The 15,630-nt window shown below is 37.5% G+C and overlaps 1 long non-coding RNA gene across 1 annotated transcript in view; it reads right to left on the bottom strand.

The window, feature by feature from the left end:
* The window catches only part of LOC140625743 (uncharacterized), a 41,390-nt gene extending 27,145 nt beyond the window's left edge, over positions 1-14,245 (bottom strand). Inside the window, exons 1-2 of the long non-coding RNA XR_012025071.1 lie at positions 13,851-14,245; positions 3,880-4,038 (exon numbers count right to left, since the gene is read on the bottom strand). This is a non-coding gene — a long non-coding RNA (uncharacterized lncRNA). The remainder of the gene's footprint in view (positions 1-3,879; positions 4,039-13,850) is intronic.
* Between the last annotated feature and the right edge of the window lie 1,385 nt (positions 14,246-15,630).

The raw sequence follows: 15,630 nt of genomic DNA, 5'->3' as shown, positions 1-15,630 counted from the left end.
GGTTGGAACTTGAATTCTCCTCCAGTGGCAACCTTGAATGAAATAAATTTAAATACTGCTTTGTTTGTTTCCCCTTTATCAGAGATGAAACTACTCTCCTCCAAGAGCATTAAGCACTAATTTACATTTTACCAATATATTCCTACTGTGCTTCTTGGTCTTTTGGTCAAGGTCAAAAATTGCTGCCAAATGTATTCATCCATGGCCTAGAAGTCTCTAGACTAACAACTGTCAGTTTTTCAAACTGGCTGAAGTACCCTGCCACCTTCCAAAATACAACTGCAAGCAGCTCCTCTGCCAGCAGAGCCACAGGCACCGTGCAGTGGTAAAGAGTTTACATCTAAATTGATATTTAACTAAACTGGAGGTGGAGGAGGGCAAAAATATTTTTTTCAGAGCTGACATAATGGAAAAGAACCACCTTTAAATGCTTTTAAATACTAAAGGCTAAATCATATACCTGAAAGTATAAAGGGGATGGAAGTGGTTTAGAATATTTGGAGGCTGCTAGGTTATAATGTTAGCACTGTTGCTTGAACATACTGAGGGGCTAAATCCTGAAGGTAGAGCCTCCTGTTCTCCAAGCACCCCCATCTCAAGGGTTCTTGCCAGTAGACTGTTGTAGGATTTATTGTATATCATAAAATGGAGAACATATTGAGACCTTTTCTCCAAATTTAGGTGCTTCATATTTATTGTTGGGAACCTGGACTCTGCAGTGAAGAATAATCCCTGGGCTTCTTAGGGATTCCATCAGTGACTCCTTTTATTATTTAAGACCAAAAATACTAAATTTGTGGAATCTTTTTAGTTCAGTAAACAAAAATAATTAAGGACACAACCTTTGTCTTTAAATCTCATCCCCAGTTTTATCCTTTTCTCTTTCTGGGATCCTCAACTAAAAAGTCTCTGTCCCTTCTTCTCTCCCTTACACTTTTCTGTGAGCCGTGCTCCTGTCCCTGTGCTACTTTCTTCCAAGGTTTTGCATTTAAACACTTGCATCCAACTCTGGAACGTCAAGCTTCGTTCCTAAGACATTTCAGTTATTATACTATGTTTTACTTGAGAGATAGGGTCTGAGAATAAACTTCCTTCTTTACATTTATGATGGACGGAGTGGCAGGATTCTGTGCTCATCACCATGCTCTTTTTCACACTGGGGGTAATGCAGAGGCTGTTGCACACCCGTTTCCAGGAGGTATAGATACTAATGGGACTTAAGGGTAGCTTGATATTTTTCTAGTCAAAACTGGAACACAGAACTCCTGGTGAACAAGCAGGAGTTTATTCTGCTTTAAACCAGGGCTCCCCTCTTCTCTCTGTCACAGTGCCCATCGTCCTTCAGATAGAAGCAGCTGGGAACATGTGGAATATGCATTGGTCCTACAAGGGTAGCAGTGCACGGGTCATGAGCCAGTGCAAGGGAGAACCATTTTCCTTTTCATTTAGAGCAATTTGGAAAAATGTATAAGCCACTTAAAAGAATTCAACATTGAGTATAGCTTCATTTGGTCTTTTGTGAGAATAAGTAGACTCACTCAACTTAGATTACCCATTTAACGTCAGTGGAAAAAACTGGAGCCGCTTCTTAATTACTAACATGTTGAGATTTGTCATAATGCAGGGTGATTTTCTAATGGCATCCTGAAAACAGGTCCTCTATCACAAGGAAAAGTCAGGAAGATTACAAAACTGAGTTAGGAGTTGTTCATCACTGACCTGGAATCTGATCCTCTTTAAGACATTCAGAACAATTAATGTCAGAATTTCTATGAAGGGAGAATTAATTCCTTTGGAAGTGAGGACAGAGAGTTTCAAACTTGAGTCATATGAGAAGACTAGGAATTGACGACGTGAACCCAATACTTAATTTTTAACATGAGGGCAAATGTCAAAATTATCTCATTCAACCTCCCAGATTTCACAAAGAACCAGCTCAGTTACATAACTTTTCAAGGCAGTTAGTGGCAAAAGCTTGGGAGTCAGACTACTTCAGTTGGATAACTGGCTCCAGTATTTTCCAGTTGTGGGGCATCAAGCAAGTTACTTTACCTCTCTTTGCCATAGTTTTATGTCTATAGAATTGGGGTGCTTTTGTACTACTACTTCATAAAGTTGTTGCAAGGGATAAATGAATTCTACTCATACATATCTCTCAAACCCATACTTGTCACTGATCAACAAATGACAACTTCTTTAACTCTCCTTCAAAGTGAGGCATTTTAATTTTCCTCCATGACTTTTAGACTAATATAAAGAATAGTGAGATATCTTCCATTTTCAATATTTCTGAAAGAAGTAGCATCCCTGTGAGGTTTAGAATTAAAATATGTTTTCATTCTTGTTTGAAGTTTATGTGGGTCTTTAACATGAACTTAGGCCAGACTTGAAAAGCTGTAGTAACTCAACATGTTGGACAAGCATTTCAGGCCTGGCTAAGCCTTGAGGAATGGGAAAAAAAGGAAGTAGAAAAGCCTTCCCCATTCAGACATAATACTTCCCCACCCTCTCATAACTCAGATCTGTACTTTGAAGAGGAGAGGGATTAAAGGAAAGATAAGAAAAATAAGAGTTCTCTTGCAACTCTGCCTTTCTGAGAATTTTGCTTTCCACGAATGTCGTCTTTTCTCTCTCTAGCTCTCTATCATTCAAAACCAAAATCTTCATGAAAATATCCCAAGATACCCAGCCCACAGTCACCTCTTACTCTCATAAAGTTCTGACATTTATTGTCATTCCCTTCACTTAGATATTATTTCCGAGCCACCCTCTGAAAACTCCTCTGCTGTTTTATTAATATTGGGTTATTACTTTTCCTGTGTTAATGTTTTGCTTCCCAAATAGATTACGAGGAACTTGAAATTTCTGGAAGGTGACTTTTTCTTTTTTAGCTGACCAAAGAAAAGGAAAGGTAATACAGAAAAAGAAATGCAAACATTGAAACTCAGAGGAATTTGCCAGAACAACTCAAATATCAGCTTTGCTCCATAAGCCCCACCCCAAAACTAAGCAGGACTGAAATGTCCAAAGCAAAGCCATAACAAAGCTCAGTAAATATTTAGCTTGTCTCGGACTATTGCAATAGATTCCTAACTAATCTTCTTGCCTCCAATCTCTCCTGTCCAATCCATTCTCCACACAACTGCTCAAATGATCTTATGTTAAGGTACTCAATAATCAGTTAATTGAATTCATTAAGCATATATTTTGTGCAAGGAAAAAGCTACCTTGGTGATCCAAGCAATTATATCAATGTTATGCTGTAAGTGAAAAGGTAAAACTTTGGCAATTTAAAGTATAAGAAACTCAACTTAGAAGACAAGGTTTTAGGGTGTGTGGGTGTCTCAGTCTAAGTGTCTGACTCTTGATCTCAGCTAAGGTCTTATTCTCACAGTTGTAAGTTCAAGCCCTGCACTGGGCTCCATGCTGGGCATCGAGCCTACAAAAGAAAGGAAGGAAAGAAGGGAGGAAAGAAAGAAGGGAGGAAGGAAAACAAAGTTTTAGTCCAATGTATGCATTGTTTCTAAATTCATAAGGATGACAGCAAACTAGAGCTTGTTGTTATTTATTGGTTTCTCCGGAAATGTGGCAAAATAATTTTTTATCTACACTATATACAACATGTAGTTTGATCATGAATGGTCTTACGGAATAATACTGAGGTTAGAAACTATAATTCAGGAAATATTCTATATTACATAGCTTCATTTAATCAATCAACAAGTAGATATTCAGTACCTACTACATTCCACATGCCAGGACTGATAAAATACAACAGAAGTAAATCAAATACTGGCCTGTTATGAGAACCTTGATTTTTTTTTTTTTTTTGTTTTTTGTTACCGATGACAAAATTTATGCTTACAGGTAAAGTCCTACCTTTTCAATCAGTCAGGGTCCAAGCAGGAAACAGATGGCACATTCATATTAGGAAAGCTTGAGAACAGCACAACATCCCTTTTATGATCTGGGTGGAAGGAAACCTTAGGGCCAGTGTGGTGCACCAGTGTCAAAGCAGGTTGTGCACAATCCTCAGGTCTGCAGAGGCAGCGGAGAAAGAGGGGTTATTGGGGATTCTGGAGACAAAAGATGCTTGTGAAGAAGTAGCTGGACAGAGCTGAAACCTTTGAGATCCGTGGCACTGAGTCTCCAGCATCATTCCACTTTGAGATCCCCCCTGCCACCACTCGCCAGCACTCCCTCTTATGCTTGCCCAAAAGTCAGAGTGAGTAGGCTCACTGATGGCATCCACACACCTCAGCCACCCGGGGCCACGGAGCAGCAGAGGATGGAGCATAGATGCAGAGGTGACGCTATTCAGTGCCGCCTTAAAACTTTATCATAAGCATCTCTGCAGTCTGTGTATGTTGGTTGAACAGTGCAAACCATTGATGAATGAATGATTTGCACTGCATTTGGAAAAAAACCACAATAATATTCTGATTCCTAAGGCAAGGTGTTAGAAAAGCTGTCAATGATGTTCATAGAAAATCGGAAAGTAGCGAAGCAAGAAGAAAAAGACGGATTTGAACTTGACTTGGCTGTGTAAAACATCTACTAATTTCTGCCATATATATTAATTATTTACCATTTATTTAATTATTTACCATTTATGCCTAATTACCATGTAGCACTGTAATGTATATCATTAAACGTGTCAAATCCGTAAAACTACCTTTGCAATGTTAACTTCACACAATTAGTACAGTTCAAGTCAGGACAGTTTTTGTAGGTTTTGACTCATGCAGGATTTAACTCAAAATATGTGCTTCAGTGGTAGTCTGTCCAATCATGTGATTTCCAAAGACCCAGCAAATTGGAAAAAAAAAAAAAAATTGTGGCAGATCTTCTAGCAGTGATATGACTTGACTTAATGGTGCTTAGAGCCAAACCCAAAGCCCAGGATTGGGTTATCAACTAATTCCAGCCATGATATAGAGGAGGGAAAAGCTCATGCCAGACCCTTTATAGCTCTTAAGTCATAGGACTCAGTATGCAGGGAACTGCCACCAGCGGGATCAGATGGGCAAGGGGTGTGCTAATTTTAGCAAATGTATCCTGATCACCAAGACCACATTCCATTTTTATACTTGAACTAATTCCTGATTGTGCCTTAAAACTGGAGACAAGCTGACCTGCCCTTAAACGCCAATGATTAAGGTCATCATGATGTGTTAGTTCCACATATTTGCACTTCCAGTAAAGATTCGTTACTGAGTGTGTATGCATTTGTTCTAAGCATTTATCATTAAAAAAAAATGTTTCTTTTGCCTTGATAAATGGAGTATACATTTAGTCTACAAATTCTAGATCCTTTAAATTGCCAGGGAATGCCTGAAATACACTACAAGTTGTTCTAAAAAGGCACAGTTTAATTCTATCAAAAAGCTGTAATTCAGCAGTGGGCTTGATACTATAATTAGAGTAGGTTCAAGGTACGATGCGGTATGCATTTAAAGAATTAACTTGCTTTAAAGAAATATTGCTTTCATCCCAGTGGATAGTTGAGTTCCTTTGCTTCACTTCTGGATAAGGATCTATACTCAAAAATTCAAAAGTCTGCACATCTGTTGGAACGTGGGCCATATTTCGTGGACTTCCAACACATCAAGATCTTCACGGATTCTACTCCTCTGTGGGGATCAGTTTTCTAGACTCATGAGACCTCTCAAAGTCACTCACTGTCTCCTCATTGCAGGCCTTCAGTTGTGATAAGAGGAAGAGAATGGTTGTATTAAGTCCCAGTTTGTACCAAGAAAGAAAGCAACATGGTGACATGGAGAAAGGGCAGTTTTTTGCATTTTTACTTCATCCTTGCATGCCGATGTGTTATTTTACCTTTAGACAGTTTACCACTCTTGTGCAGAGAGGACTGCTACATCATCACTTCAGTTCCAACAGGCATTAATTAACCATCCATGGTAAACAAATGATGAAAATAAGACCACTTGGGGCATTTTTTTATGGGTTAAGAACACTTACTATATAATAATAGGAAACATAGTGACCCTGTAGTGTTTGCCTATTTTCTACTACATATTTAAAACATCAAGTTATTTAATTCTTTGAACTAGGATGTGAGGTAAACAAAATACCCACTTCATACATGAAGCAACAGACACTAATGGAAGTAGACACATTTACCCCCGGCCTCACAGCATAGACAGGAGGAAGAGCCTGGACTGAGACCAAGTCTGTCTAGTTCTGAAGCTTATATCCTTTCTACTATTCTGGAAACCTTGGCAGTGCCTTTCAGCCTTCCAGTTCCGGTTGTTTTTTCTCTACGAGGATTTCCCTATTATCTTGGACACACAATCCACAGCTTACCCCCAACTCTTCTCCTGCCCTTTGTTCCATCTTAAGCATCTGACTCAGAATAATCTTCCTGAAGCAGCAAGACACTGAGGTTAATGAAGCAGAAGTGCTATTATGTCATTTGGGACAACGACCTATGGGCTGTGGTCAGCTGATTACAGCCTGGAAAGGTCACAATTTGGGGGTCAGAGGTGATGATTAATATGATGTCGTCTTGTATCAAGATCAGTTTTAAGAAATGTCAGAATGTCTAGTCATCCAAGTTTTCTAAAAAAAAAAACTTCTGACAAAAGAATAACTTTTCTCAAAGTTTGAAGTAACCCACTTAGGTACTCTGTAGCCCATATGGTCTTGGGAGACAGTCTAGGAATTAACAATTACAGATTTCTCCTTTCCAGGGCTCATTCTGGCACCTGGGCCTTAGATCCCATCACTTCCAAATTCCTCAAGAAACTTGTTTCTACATGTTTTATCTTCATCTCTAGAATCTTCAGTTTCTTCTTCATTCCACTTTTATTTTTTTCTGCCTTCAAACTTCACCCAAAAACCTTTAGTTTGTTCTCCTGTCCCCTCTAGCTACCATCTTACTTCTCTCATTCTCATTGCCAATCTTTTGAAACAAGTGGATTCCATGTGCTGCCTCACCTTTGTTTCAGACAATCTCCCTGAAGCCTCCAACATTCCGGCTCCCACCCCACTACCTTTTCGTGGAGGTTCAGTGTTTTGTTTTGTTTTGTTTTTTGCCAAATATATTGGACAGGCTTCCCTCTGGGTATCTCTGTGCCATATTATTTTAACTACTCCACTCCTTGAAACATTGGTTTCATTCTTAGTCTCTTCCTACAACTTTCAGTAGCTTCTGTTCCTAGTTTTCCCTTTGTACTTTTATTTATTTTCTCCTGGTTTAGGGCTTCTATGTAATAGTGACTTAATGAGTTTATTCATCTTACTTAGCAGCTTTCTTGAGATGTAATTGACATATAATAAATGAACCATATTTAAAGCACACAGCTTGACGTTTTGATACTCCTAAACACCGTGAAACCATCACTACAATCAAGATAATAAACCATCACCCCAAATGCTTCCCCATGACCCTTTGTAATCACACTTTCCTCCCTCTCCAACTGCCTCCCACTTCATCCCCAAGCAACCACTAATCTGGTTTCTGCCACTATCGATTAGTTTTCATTTTCTAGAATTTTTATAAATCAAACGACTCACTATTCATTGTTTTTTGGTCTGGCTTTTATCACTTTGCACAGTGACTCTGAACTGCTATTACACATATCAGTAGTTTATTTCTTTTTATTGTCAAGTTTGAATTCGTTGTATAAATACACTAGAATTTGTCTACTCGTTTCAGTTCTATTTACTCTTTGATAGACATTTGAATTATTTCCAGTTTTTGGCTATTGCATATAAAGTTTCTATGAACATTTGTATATAGCTTTTCTTCTGAACATATGCTTTCATTTCTATGGGATAAATAAGAGTAAAATGCATAAGTCACACAGTAGTATATTTAGCTTTTTAAAAAACTGGTAAACTGATTTCCAAGACGCTGTACACTTTACATTCTCACCAACATGTATGAGAGTTTCAGTTCTTCCAAATCCTTCCTAATGCTGGGTATGTTCAGTATTTTAATTTTAGTTATTCTAATAGATGTTCAATTTTTTCTTATTATGGCTTTAATTTGTATTTATCTAATATCTAATGATACTGAACATTTTAAAAATGTGTTTCCCATCTGTATATTTTCTTTGGTGAAGTGTCTTCCATCTTTTTTGCCAATTTTTAAATTGGATGTTTCCTTTGTTGACTTTGAGAATTCTTTATTTATTTTGGGTACAGGTCCTTTAGCAGATATGATTTTCAAGTATTTTTTCATCCAGTCTGTGACTTTCTTTTTAACAGTATCTTTCAAAAAGTTTTAAATTTTGACAAAATCCAACAATTTTATCTTTGTTTTTGTGGTCATATCTAAGAAATCTTTGCCTTACCCAAGATCACAAAAATTTTACATTTCACTTTAGAAATTTAGTTTTAAGTCTTACATTTAGGCTGTGATCTATTTTAAATTAATTTCTGTATATATTATGAAATATGAATCCATTTTCACGTTATGGTATTTGGATATCCAGTAGTTTTACCATAATTTGTTGAAAAGACTAGCCTTCCACCATTGAATTGCCCTTGAAAACTGTGTCAAAAGTCAGTTGTTCATATGTGTTTGGCTTTTTAAAATTTCATTCCATTGGGTTGTCTATTGCTATACCAACATCTCTGTTTTCATTACTGTAGCTTTATAATAAATCTTGACATTAGGCAGTGTTAGCCTTCCAACTTTGTTGTTGTTCTTCATTTTTAAATTCCCCAACCGTGCCTATTCCTGTAAGTACTACTATTCACATGAGCTTTTCTCTCTAAACATGACTGGCTTTAGTTCTAGATACATTTTCATGACTTCCATAAACACTTTTTTGCTAAAGTCTCTTAATAAAAAAGGAGAACCACTAGCCCCAGCTTCTCCTTTGAGTGCCAGGCCTCTAGCTCTGCCAAGAGACAGATATTTGGAAATTCCATTTCTTCAAGATTTGAACTTTTTGTACTTCTGTGACATTCCCTATTACCTTTCCATTCCCAGCTACATTATGTCACTTCCACCATTCTTCTCATTGTTGCTCAGACTTGAACTTCATCTTTGACATAAGCCCATCTTACTTCCCCTTATCCAATAAATCACCATAAACTGGCCGGGTTTTTTTTTTCACTCAGAATACCTTTCAAGTATGTTTCTCTTCTCTATTCTCATTGTTAATCCATATGCTCACTTTCTCATGCCCAAGTGGCTGAGTGAAAGTCCAACTGATCATCCCACTTCCAGAGTCTCCTTGCCTAAACTATTTCCTCAGGTTTTTTTTTTTTTTTATTTCTTAAAGCAAATTTATCCCCAGACCCCATCTAGAAGTTTTCCTTTCTAGCTTTGTTTCCTTCTAACTCATCTTCTAACTTGCTCCAGTATAGCTGTTTTGTTTTGGTTTTTTAAACTCTCATTTTACTTATGAAACTGGCTAGTTTTCTAAAAAGTATTTTCTAAGGAGGGGATTTTAAGTTACATTTATTTAAAGACTTTGTAGAAAGACTGTGATATCCAGGAACTAACAAAATTTTGTTCCCAGTCCTACTACTTTATTTATTTAAGGTGGGAGGAGAGAGAGAGAATGCACATGTGTGCCTAAGCAGAGGGTGGGAGTTGGTGCTGAGGGAAAAGGTAGAAAGAAAAAAATCTTAAGCCCTAGGAGGCGGGACTCCATCCCAAGACTCTGAGATGAGGACCTGAGCTGAAACCAAGAGTCAGATGCTTAACTGACTACACCACCCAGGCACCCCCCTGCTACCCTATTTAAACTGTACTTTTAGAGTTTTCAGTGAATTGGAAGACAGAATCATCTGACAGTGAATAATTTTATTTAAACTTGTCCCTTGTTCTATGGTCATACAAGAACTTACTGTAGGTTAAACCACAACAAAACAAAAATGAGGTCTAGTGAAAAGTCTCTAAGACAAGAAGTGGACCAGCTGGACTAGTGTTTGATAGTGAAGGGGACAAATTCCTTTGACTATAGGTAACTAAAGGAGAATTTTCAGAAGTGACAGGTTACTAAAGATCCCCTCTTCAAAGAAAAGTTCAGTACATGTAGTTGAAATCAACTTAGGTAAATGCCCAAATACTCTTCAGATTTCCCAGCCCTAATTGAAAGTCATGGGAAAGTAACATTTATCATAACTGTAACAAACTTTAAAAGTTTGCTTCCTTATTATATTTTGTAGAAGAGGTAAGAAAGAAAACATTTTCTAATAAGTTTGATTCTCCTTTAAAGGAAAACAATATTTGAGATCAATTGTTTTGAAAATAAAAGAAGCATTAGAGCCTTGTTTATGGATACAGAGGGACATGAACTAGGAAATGTATCTTCTGTTGGTTTTCAAGAATGTGGTATCTTGAATGGAATTATTAATATTATGAAAGTACCACAGTTAGGGAAAAATATCACAGTTGATTATTCTGGCATAAAATTATTCTCTAAAGGCAGGTATTTATCTTTTTCCAATTAGACCCTAACAAAATGCCTTATATATAGTAAGTGTTACAATATGTATTTAAAAATTGAATTCAGTGCTCCTATTTCCCCAGTGGTAATAATACCAACATAGTTAGACAACCAACTTCAAGGGATCAATTAGATTCCTAATTTGCAGTAAGAAAATGAAAAATGAAAAGAAGCAGTGTAATTCCAGATTGAATCTTGTGTAGGCTAAAAAAATAAAATGGAAGACCTGAATCAGAGCAGGGCACTTAAGGATAAAATTTTCTGATGTGTTACGTAAATTTATTTACAAATGCCAAGAAGTAAAAGCTAAGGAGGAAAAAAAAAAGCCTAGCACATGATATACGTGGGATGATTTTTTTTTCCCCCCAAGGAGCACAAGTTCTTTTTTTGAAAGACTTCATGTTTTCAAGGACATACAAGTTCAAGTACATGAGTGTGTGGGGGAGTAAAGATGTCATAACTAGAACATGGTGTTTACAACACTGGGGCCCTGTATAATCTCACATAATGCAACTTTGTAGTTGCTTCAAAATATAGGAGAATAGTGAGTTTCCTAGAACTCTCATGACTAGAAGGAAACTAGCTTATGTTTCATCTTCTTCATTTAAGAGGAATAAGGGTCTAAGAGCCGGGTAGTGCCCCAGTTAACTCACATAACAAGCTTGCTCAAACATTGCTTGAGTACTCCAGGTCTGTATTACCCCAACTTTTTATGTGTTCGAGAAAGAGCAGGAAAGTGCAATGCTTTGTTTGGATGAAAACACAAGAATTCAGGTAAGCCAAATCAAACAGCTTAGCCAAGACGATGATTCAGCTTATTAGGACATGGGCCGGGAAATGGGAAAAAAGAAGAGGAAGGAGGTGGGGAGCTCTCCTATTCCTCAGGAAACCAAATCCCTCTTCCTTCAAAAATCAACAGTAAACTTCAATTAAAAACAAAAACAAAAACAAAAACAAGTCATTGTGTAGAGTAAGAAGAGTAAAAGTTGAAAAGGAGAGACTTATAAATGTGCATGCAATGAGGTTTCTGATGATTTTAGAAGAGAATTTGAACACAAAGAGGTTCTGAAGAGACTTGAAAAGGAAAGGAGAGGGATGTAAGAGTGTGAACTTGTCCATTTAAGCACGTTTTCCCCCCAGTCCTTACTGCTCATCTGAAAACAAGAAGTAGAGCAGGTCAGGAAAGGGGTTATGGTTAACACTGCAAGATGAAAGATAAGCAGCCAGGCAGTTAGAAGCCAAAGCATTTTATCTAGAAGAGCAGGTCTGGCCTTGTTTCCATCTTGATAAGAAGTAGATGGGAGAGCTTGTTTGTCCATAGACTAGGATGGGGTGGTGGGGCTGAAGAAGGGAGACAGGGAAGTCAGGGGCTTAGCTATGGAGTTGTGGCAAACCACGAATGTACCGATAAGTCCCTCTTTTGTGTTATACGTCTACCTGAACTTTGAAATTGTTAGACTTGTCTGTTTAGATAACATGGCTGTGTTCCTTTCAAATGTGAAGACTTAAAAATATCCAGAAAGTTTAGGTGAACTGAACAGGTTTATTATCATAGTCTGAAAGTTTAAAACTGTGGCTAACCGGTTAGGCCACTGACTCAAAATTTGAAGAAAGTGACACCTGAATTTAATTCCTCTTTAAATGGTGTGTTTCTCTTTATTCTGAAGATATGCACAATATGCTCTGAATTTCTTTTTTAAATGGTGTTTTCATTTCACTTCAAGTCCTTTTTAAAGACAGATTACAATTAGAGGGGCTTCTACTTTGATAGTGTTCTAATCTGATGACATAACTGGTTCAGAAGTGGTTTTTAAAATTATTAAAATTGACAGAGTTCTAAGGTCACCACGTTTTGTTCTCAGTGTTCTTGGATGAGAGCCAGGGTTGCACGTATTCCTGGGATCTTATTTGCTATTACTTTTAGTATCTCAGTCCATCATAGAACTCAGAAATCCAAAATGAAATGAGTTTTGTTTTTTTACAATAGACCTTCACAATTATTTAGTAACTACCTGAAATTATTTTAAGGCTGCTGGGTTTGTACTGCTCATGCCATTCATTGTTCATATAGAATGTATTGAATATGTAAGGTGATTAGCACAGGGGAAAGCATCCCAGAATAGATATAATCCATAAGTGTGTCGGGGCTTGTATCTCTACTGTGCGAGAGACAAAGCAGAACATTTGTAGTCCGAATGCTTAGATATTAAAACAAGTTTGTATATATGACAGGTCAGAGGAGCGGTCCTAAAACAAGGTATTCTTAGTTATCTTGGCTGCTTTCCAGATTGTCTAGTACCTCTCTCTCTCTCTGCCCCCCACCACGCCCGCTCCTGCTCTTTCGAACCTCTCTGTAAAAAATAAAATAAAGTAAAATATTCTCTACTTAAATTTTTTTCTTCTATTACCTTTTGCCATGGGCTACTCAGAGTTGTACTGGTACTGAAAGTTTAAGGCTTGGAGAAATGTTGATGATGATGATGATGATGATGATGATGATGGTAGCAGCCCTTATTTATAGGAGACCTTCCCGGTGGTAGGACTCTGTATTTTACATACACTGGTTCTCCAGTGGTTATATGAATATGCCCTAGCTACCAGGCCCTTACTCTACTTCCCTTCACAGGCAAGTTTTGCTGAGGAATCATAACAACTTGCTATTCTATATCTTGGCCTCCAGGATGCTTGTATTTGTTTTTTCTTATAAAAATAATGTTTAGAGGTATCGGGGTGGCTCAGTCGGTTAAGCATCCCGACTCTTGCTTTTGCAAGAGTGCATCATGATCTCGTGGCTGTGGGATCAAGCCCTACCTCCGGCCCTGAGCTCAGTGTGGAGTCCGTGTTAGCGTCTGTCTCTCTCTCAAATAAATAAATAAATAAATAAATAAATAAATAAATAAATAAATAACTTTAAAAGATGTTTTATATATATATAATTTATAAATGTGTAGAAGTTAAAATCTAAAATCATACTCCAACTACCCACACATAAGCACTTTCTAATTTTCTAAATGTCTTTCATATATATATGTATGTACATTATTTATTCACAAATGAAATCGTTTTAAACATTTGGTTTATAATTTTTTTCTAATAATCCATTGATAGCTTTCCATAATGTTAAAGTTAACTTGCAACCATGAAAAATTATGTAGTTATCAAAAGATATGGATATAAACATTTTTTAAAATCAATCTTACCATTGAGTATTTTGGTTATTTTTATCTGTATTGGTTTAACAAACAATATAAACACCTTATGATATTTACTCACTTAATTCTTATAGTAGCCAATTAGGCTGCAACAACCTTACTGATAATGGCAACCCTTTGACTATTTTACAGATAAAGAAACTGAGGCACAGAATAGCTAAGTAAATTCCCCGTGGTCCCAGAGCTAGTGAGTGGCAGATCTTACCTCAGGTTGTCTGGCTCTAGAGTGAGTGTTCTTAACTCCTGCGGTAAGGTTTCTCTCATAAACAGTGCTGCACTGAATGTCCTATTTCTTCTTTTTCCATAGAGAAATCCCTAAAATGAGAATTCTGGCTTTTCAAATGCATTGGCAGTTGACCTTCAAAAGGCTGATACTTTTCTTTCCCACAGCTGTAGATTTGCAGACTATAGACCATACTGGGTGTTATAATTTAAAGTTAAATTGCATGCTGCTTTGGCTTGTATTTCTCCTTCACAATCGTCTTAATCTAGTGGACTTTTCTCAGTCCTCTTCCTCCACTGCTTTTGATAATATTTGCTCACTCCCTTCTCATGCACCTCTCCCCTCTCCCCTGCTTCAGTGTGCTATCACGTCTACTACTCCCTTCAACTTGTATTAACATTCCTTCTCTGTCCCTTCACTGATACTTCTCTCTGACCTCCTTTTTAATTTTAGTGTTTCTTAGCTCTCCACTTGATTCTCTTCTCATGTTGCAGTCTCCCTGGGAAATCTCATCCATTCCCATGACTTTAACAATTTAAATGCTAATGCCTCACAAATCTTTATCTCTTCCCAGACATCTCCCGTAAATTCTAGACTTACATATGTAACTATCCATTAGACGTCTTCACCAGGGATATTCTCCAGGCTTTTAAAAGAGAATATGTTTAAAATTAGACTTAACCATTTTCTCCCTAAACCTGCTTCTCATCTCATGTTTACCATCATACAGCTAAACACATAACGTGAGACTCATTCTAGATTTTGGATGCCATATAGAGTAATGACAAATAGCAATGACTTTGAATTAGGTAAAGCTGGGTTTGAACCTTACCTATGAGACTTAAAATCTGGCTGACCTTGGACAAGTTGCCCTAAACTCTCTGAACTCCAGTTTTATTATCTATAAAAGGAGGATAAAAGAACATCCTTGCAAGGCTGTTGAGAAGATGAAATAGGATGATGTATGTTACATGTGTTCTTTTTTAGAGTTCCTGATACACTAAAAGCACTTAATAAAGAATATTGCTTCTTTGGGGATAATATCTCATCACTCACGTCCAATCAGTTTCTGAATCCTGTGGTTTCTAACTCCGTAACTTCACTCCAACAATCATTTCTCTTTATCACCCCTGCTAATAAACGCCAAATTAGGATCTCGTCATCTTTGCCTCGGTGTTGCAGTTTTCTCTAATGTGGTGGTCCTCAACCTTTTCTCCTGGCATCAACGAACAGGTTGGGTGATGTTCACATGTGGGATGTGACTCAGGCAGAGTCAATGTTAAGTACAATTCTAGGAGTGGAGGCTGTAACTCCACCCTTTCTTTCCCATGCCATGAGAAAACACATTGGAATAAAAGAAAGACTAACGTCATTAAAGAGTTTAAGTTGAATCTGTTCCAATTTTTTTCTTTTTTTTAAACCTTGTGCAAATCTGAGTCCTATACTTTTAGTAGCAAACTTCTTGTGGCACCTCTGTATGCTGCTATATCATGGTCCAGAGCTTTGTGTTAACCAGGTTCCTTTACCAGTTCTCTAGCCCCACACTACTCCCGTCCTCCACACTATTGCCACAGTGCACTAGTTTCTATTATGTAGACTTTACTGGGTGCTCTGCATTTTCTAGGGGATGAAATTCAACCCCCTTTAGTTTGGCACACAGAGGCCTCCAGACCTGGCCCTTTTTAGCTGCTTCAGGCTTTCTTTCTCTCTGCAGTTTACCTTGCTTGTGGACTCTTAAAACAGCACGATAATGGCATCTGTC

This window comes from Canis lupus, chromosome 36 (assembly GCF_048164855.1).
Source record: "Canis lupus baileyi chromosome 36, mCanLup2.hap1, whole genome shotgun sequence".
Taxonomy (NCBI): Eukaryota; Metazoa; Chordata; class Mammalia; order Carnivora; family Canidae; genus Canis; species Canis lupus.
The sequence above is the reverse complement of the archived record's forward strand: the minus strand, read 5'-3'. Positions and strand labels throughout refer to the sequence as shown.